General features: G+C 39.9%; 1 protein-coding gene across 1 annotated transcript in view; it reads left to right on the top strand.

The window, feature by feature from the left end:
* Positions 1–6,070, top strand: part of Lrba (LPS-responsive vesicle trafficking, beach and anchor containing) — a gene marked incomplete at its 5' end in the record, with an annotated part of 597,162 nt that overhangs the window by 353,511 nt on the left and 237,581 nt on the right.

Genomic DNA, 6,070 nt, shown 5'->3' with positions numbered 1-6,070 from the left:
CTGTTTCCTGGAGTTATTTAGTTTATGAATGGCCCCAGGGCCATCATGAGGGGGTGGAGCTTCAGTTCCTACAATCCCCATCCGAGCTGTCAGTGCTCTGGCCAATCCGAGAGAGAAGACAGGCACGCTTGGCGAACGGTAGCAGCCTCTTGATAAAGGAAGGGGGTAAAGAGAGAAGTAAGAAGATAGGAGGAGATAGCAGAAGTCAAATGCTCGCACACTTTCTGCAGCCCCCTCTTCCCCTCTCTCTTTCGGTTGCACAGAAGAGAAGAAGGGTTCTCCTGGCAATGGCCGGAGTCACGTGAGGGAGAGTAGCAGTGGTTCACAAAGGTTCACTTTTTAAAGAAAATTCTCTCAATATTGTGCAGGAGAAGGTGCAAAGTCTAACAAAATTACTTTGGCCTGAAGGCATATGGGCGGAGGAAGGGGAACTTGGGAAGGGACCTAATTTTCGTAGGTCTTTTCCTCTAGTACTATCCTCCTCCCTTGTCTTCTCCCTCCCTTTGTCGCTGAGAGCCAGAGCAGTTGCTGTGTGTGCACCAGCGTGTGGGGGTGGACGTAGGCTGAGGGTTTATAGCCATAAATCCATTGTCAGTAATTTCCATATGCTGTTGAAAACACGGGGCAGGACAATAACTAGTCCAAGCACATTTTTGATAACTATTTCATAATTAAATTCAAATATAGTTAATGTCATTATTTTATCGTTACAAGAACTCACCAGTTACCAGAGAGAAAGTATGTGTATGCAGAGAAATAGTGTGAATTTATATGGTGGAATTTGGCAGGATATACTTGTAAGTTAAAATAACCTTGTAAAATTGTGCTAAACTAAGTGAATAATGGAGGGAAGTGAATGTGAGCCTGAATTAAAGTTTTCTTAATATGTTAATGTTAGTTTAATTTTGACCATACTGTCAGACAGGACAGTTTCATTTGTAAAATGACTTTATTTTCATAATTGGCTCTTGCTTCTAAAAAACTTCATTGCTACAAAAATCCGTCACTATCCTGTTATTGATTACACAGGTTGTTTCACTGCTTTGGCATTTCAGTGGAACACATGCATGTGCCTTTATTAATGTATGTATGTGTTATCCCTAACGGGCTTTACCTGCAGTAGCCTTACAGAACTTTTGGAGGAGACAAAGCTATAACATTGTTTCTGATTTGCTTACTATGGAGACTTGATCTTTGAACCTGAGGTGTGTGGATTCTGAGTCGTTTTAAGACGTTCAAGTAGAGGGGTATGTTTTCGTTTGATTTGGGATATAATATACCAAACTTGGGTTGTGTAGTAAAAGTAAAAAATCTATGAAGCCATTTAGGCAGAGCCTTCTTTCTGCACATCCCGACAGGGTGGCTTTTACAGAACCCCTCAGAAGTGCTTGTTTTGCTCTCTTAAACCCCTCCCGAGTGAACCTGAATTCAATTTCATAGGGAAAGTTAATTTCTCTCCATCTTCTTGGTGTCAAACACCTGGAGCTCTCGGTCCTTCCTTACTCTCCCTGCGGACCGCTGGCGGCTTGTCACTCCTCTCCTGGTCAAAGTCCCTACTGCTAAAGAATATGTGCGGGTTTTTTTCTTTTCATAATCAAGCCGGATTCATTGCTTACGACCTATCTTTAGTGAGGAGGACCTGGGAAGAACAATTGTAAGTAAGCTATGCGGACCTCGAACTCAGAAGCGCCTCAGTGCCCTCTCTGAGTGGCGGGACTTGGGCGGCGGCGCCCGCGGGTTTGCGCGTGGGGCAGCCACGCTCCTCTCCGCGGCTGACTCGCTCTTCCCCGCCGGGTCACACTGGTGCTCTGGGGGAGGCGGCTGGGGCAGGAGGGGCACTGTTCCACGGGGTGTTGGGGGACCAGCTGGAGAGGGCCCAGAGCAGCCCTTCCCGGGCAGGTTTTGGGCGGAGACTGGTGGCCAGGCTGGAGGGGCTGAGCAGACCCCATCCTCTCAGTGGCGGCATCTTCGTCGCCTCTGCTTTGCCAGAGCCGTGGCCCGAGCCGCGCCGGAGAGTGTTTGCAAACAGCCGGGGCTTCTCGCACGCTCTGGACACCTCGCTCCTCGGCGCTGCCGCCGGGGACGCCCCGATCCCCGCATTTCTCCACGTTAGCGTAAGGCTGAAAGATGATAAAACGTTACAAATGTTTTGATTTAAAAACAATTCATTACCAATTTACTCTGTCTAAGTTAGATGCTCTAGTAAATAATAAATCAGCTAAACAAAGGCGACTTTAATTTATTGCCGCGGTACTAATTAGAAACATCATTCGAGCAATAAACTTAAACACTTCCAGCAAATAATGCTCGCCCCTCCCGCCACCTCTCCCTGGGCTGCCTCCGCCCGGGAGCAGCTTCAGCTGCGTTTGCCGCGCCTCTTTTCCTCTGGTGGAATAATTGAAGGGGAAACGGTATCCGCGGAGGCTGTAATTGAAGAGCCCCTGTCACCTCCGCTTTTATGTATGTTAGTGTAGAAGTCCATCAGCAGCTCCTTGATGGTGTATTAAAACGAAGTGGGAGCGCCTTCTGCGGCGGATACCGTGCTCTGTTAAAGGAGACCAAGTGAGAGAAAGAAACTGTAGAGGCTAAAAGCCACTTCAAGTCTGCAGACCGATTGATCTGTATTCTCTTGTTATAATCCGTCTCATCATACTTGAGTTAATGAGGCAAAGGAGGGGGCGCGGAATCTGATGGTCCTTGACAAATTCATTAGGGAGGCTGCGGGACATTTTATTTGACTGTTTAACATCTTGTTTGTTTGGTGTAGGCTGTGCCAACATCAGCGTGCTCCTGCCCGGAGCGGTGGCTTTGGGATGCGTTCCTTCCTAAAAAGGGAAGGCAGACATCATCAGGGAGAGATTGGAAGTTTTTTGTTTTGGATTTTGGGCAGCCTAGAGCCCTCAGACTCCCCTGGTCTTTCCCTTCTCCTCCAGCACACTAGGAAGTTTTACAGAAATGTGAATGATGATGTGAGGTGGGCATGTTTTTAGTTGTATAAAGCGTGTGCATAGTTAAAGCTTTAGTCTAAAAACTGCCCAGTTTCTTTTCCAAGTGGAGCCAGGGTACAGCAAGAGCTGTTCTGCTTTGTTTTTGTTGTTTTTTGTTTTTTGTTTTTTTAAAGAAAGGTGAATTGTTTAAGGTCCAGATAAGGAGCCAGATTACTAACTATATTGTTTTTACTTGATTATGATTAAATGAACTTTGAATTATTAATTTATTTTTCTTTCGCTGAGGCCCTTATGAGTACAAAGACATGAAAATTTAAAACGTAAATATATTTTCAAAAGAATCAAATTTTTATATTTCAAATTTTATTCATAAGTAAGGACTCAAAATGGTGCTAAAATATGTCACTGAATGTACAGAGCACTTAAAACGTGAAAATACTTAACAATTGAAGAATAACGGGCAATTGTGCTAGAAAGCTAACCTTATGATATTCTAGTCTAAGACACTACAGGACTCAATTTGCTCAAAATTGCCTTGAAATATAGTAAATAACCTAATTGTGAAACTTCCTTATGTGGGGAACCCAGTTATATTTTCTTTTTAACACAGACTTAAACAGCCTCAACTTCAATGGTTTGAGAAAGAGTCTTACCTTCCATTAGTATGGGAGGAAAAAAGGAAACTAATGCCCTTTGCCTGTCATTTTATACATTCCTGCACTGCTGATGAAGCTGGAACTGCCGCAGAGAATGCATGGATTTGAAAAGAAATGATTCAGTAGTTCATGTTGTGTTTCTCAGAAGCAAATCCAAACCAGTGGATGAAATCACTGCTTCTGTTCAGCTGACAGTTATCATCCTGCGTACATTTGCAGAGAAGGCAGAACCTTTAAGATGTTTTACTTTGTGCTGATCTTTACTAGGGCATGTATTTACTAAGTTAAACTGCAGTGCATTTTTTACTTTATCAGATTAGTGAGACTTAAAAGGTCTCTATTATTTTGTTGTTTGTAGGAATATGCAGCCTTTCTTAAGAAGTACACAGATTTTAGATAGAATTTTGTTTTCCAGGACACATCTCAGAGCCATTCAAGAATGATTAAATTATTTACTTTTATTTTAAAAAAACCTTTCTAGAGGACTTTACTTTTTAGAAAACAAAGGGCTACATGTTTACCTTTTTATATTTTTATCCTCTGAAATCTTTGAAACATCTGTATAGTTGCTGAGTTTTTAGTTTTTATATATTCGAGGAGCTGACATAAAAATGCTTGCTTTTTTTTAAAAAGAGAACTTTTTGATCAGATTGTAAATTGGAAATAACATACTATTAAATTCTCTGAATTAAAAAACTGTCACAGTGAAAACAGAAAGAAAAGCAAATAGCCCACACATGATTTGTTACTGTATTAGTTAATGAAATTTATTGAAGTATATGTAACTATATCTAAGAGGTTTTAACTCTCGTCCCTGTTATGCTCTACGTAGCATATTAAGTCAAAGTAGATTCTCTTTGGTTGTTATTCTTTTATTATTCTGTCAACTGACCCAATGTTCCAAAACTCTGAAGTGTCACAGAAATTGTCTGTAAGCTATTGATGATAATTATTCTGGAACCAATCTAGAATAGCCAGTAATTGAATGTTTGCCTTGAATACTTCACTGTAGTACTTATTAATAATTTTAAATTGTCAGGCATGCTGTTAAACAAAGTTTATTCCCTCTCCTGCAAAATAGCCTTTAAAAAACTTGTAATCTCTTTGATTGGTATCCCAAGGGTATTGTTCTCATTTGAGCAGTTTGAGTTTAAGATGATATTATGTCAGGTAAAGCAACAGCTTTAACTTTGCATATAGTAAGCCTATGAAACTGTACTGAAAAGATAGAATGTTCTTATGTACTTTGGATGAGTTCTGTTTCATGGACATTTTCAGTTTGCTTGAAGTTCTCTAGATAACACTGTGCATGCGATTAGTGATGTTTGCCCCTAATTAGACTTTCATGTGTATAATTCATGTATTATTTAGGAGGATGAAAAAGTTAAAAGTATGATACAATGTTAGTTTTTCTCCCCAAGCTGAATAATAACTGTATCAATGTGTACTACATTAAATTATACATAATTTGATTTTTACCGAAATACACAATGAGAGAGTAAGAAACTTACGCTGAGGAAAGTGGAAGTAAGGAAGCTTTTAGCCTTAATGAAAAGTAAATATAATTGTATTGCTGAGCTAGGGCATGCGAATTTATGACTTTCCAAGTTAATGTAGTGAGGATTTTTCAAAAACTATTTCATGGAGCTTGTTATATTCTCATTTATGTTGGCATATGCCATTTGGTATTACCAAGAAATAATTTCTGTTTCTTACAAATATACATGTGTTTGTACTATAAAGATCACATTCTTTTTACTTCAACATACAAGTAATTGTTCAAAAAAGTTAGAATAAGGTTCTTATTTCTTTTTCCTTTCCTTCCATTAATTTTTTAACAATTTGAACTTATTAATATGCTATGAGAGAAATATTTAAAATTTGGCTGCCAAATAACTTTGCCTTCATAACTTCTTTCACTGTAATCTTCAGATGGAAAGGTACATTTAGTAGAGCCAACTCTTCGCTGTTTACATGATGACTGTATAATACGTGGATTACTCTTTGTGATACTTCTACCTAGAGAACCAAATTTTGCCTCTCTTCAACTTCCAGAAGATAGGCAGGGAAACCAGGATTAGTCAGTACTGAAGTTGTTGCTAAGGAAAATCAAAGTTGACTTGCTGTTTTAAAGAGGTGTAATATCCTTTATTTATGAAGACAGTACTTTAGACTTAGGTACAGTGTGGTTCTTGGAATCTTAGTCATCCACATATGCATTTCTCCATCGCTTGTGATCAGTGCCAGACACTGATGAAACAGATGAGCAGAACTGTCGATAAGAGGGTATGCCTTACTGAGCTATGCGTATTTAAAAATGTGAGGCTTGAAAGTGTGTTCTGTTTCTTCAGATCATAGAAGTTTTTTTTTATTATTTATTTATTTATTTATTTATTTTTTCTGGTACCGGGAACCGAACTCACGACCTTGTGCTTGCCAGGCAAGCGCTGTGCCTCTGAGCTAAAT

The sequence above is a fragment of the Chinchilla lanigera genome, unplaced genomic scaffold (genome assembly GCF_000276665.1).
Source record: "Chinchilla lanigera isolate Chin_1 unplaced genomic scaffold, ChiLan1.0 scaffold00070, whole genome shotgun sequence".
NCBI lineage: Eukaryota > Metazoa > Chordata > Mammalia > Rodentia > Chinchillidae > Chinchilla > Chinchilla lanigera.
Note: the sequence above shows the minus strand (reverse complement) of the source record. Positions and strands in the feature narration are given on the sequence as shown.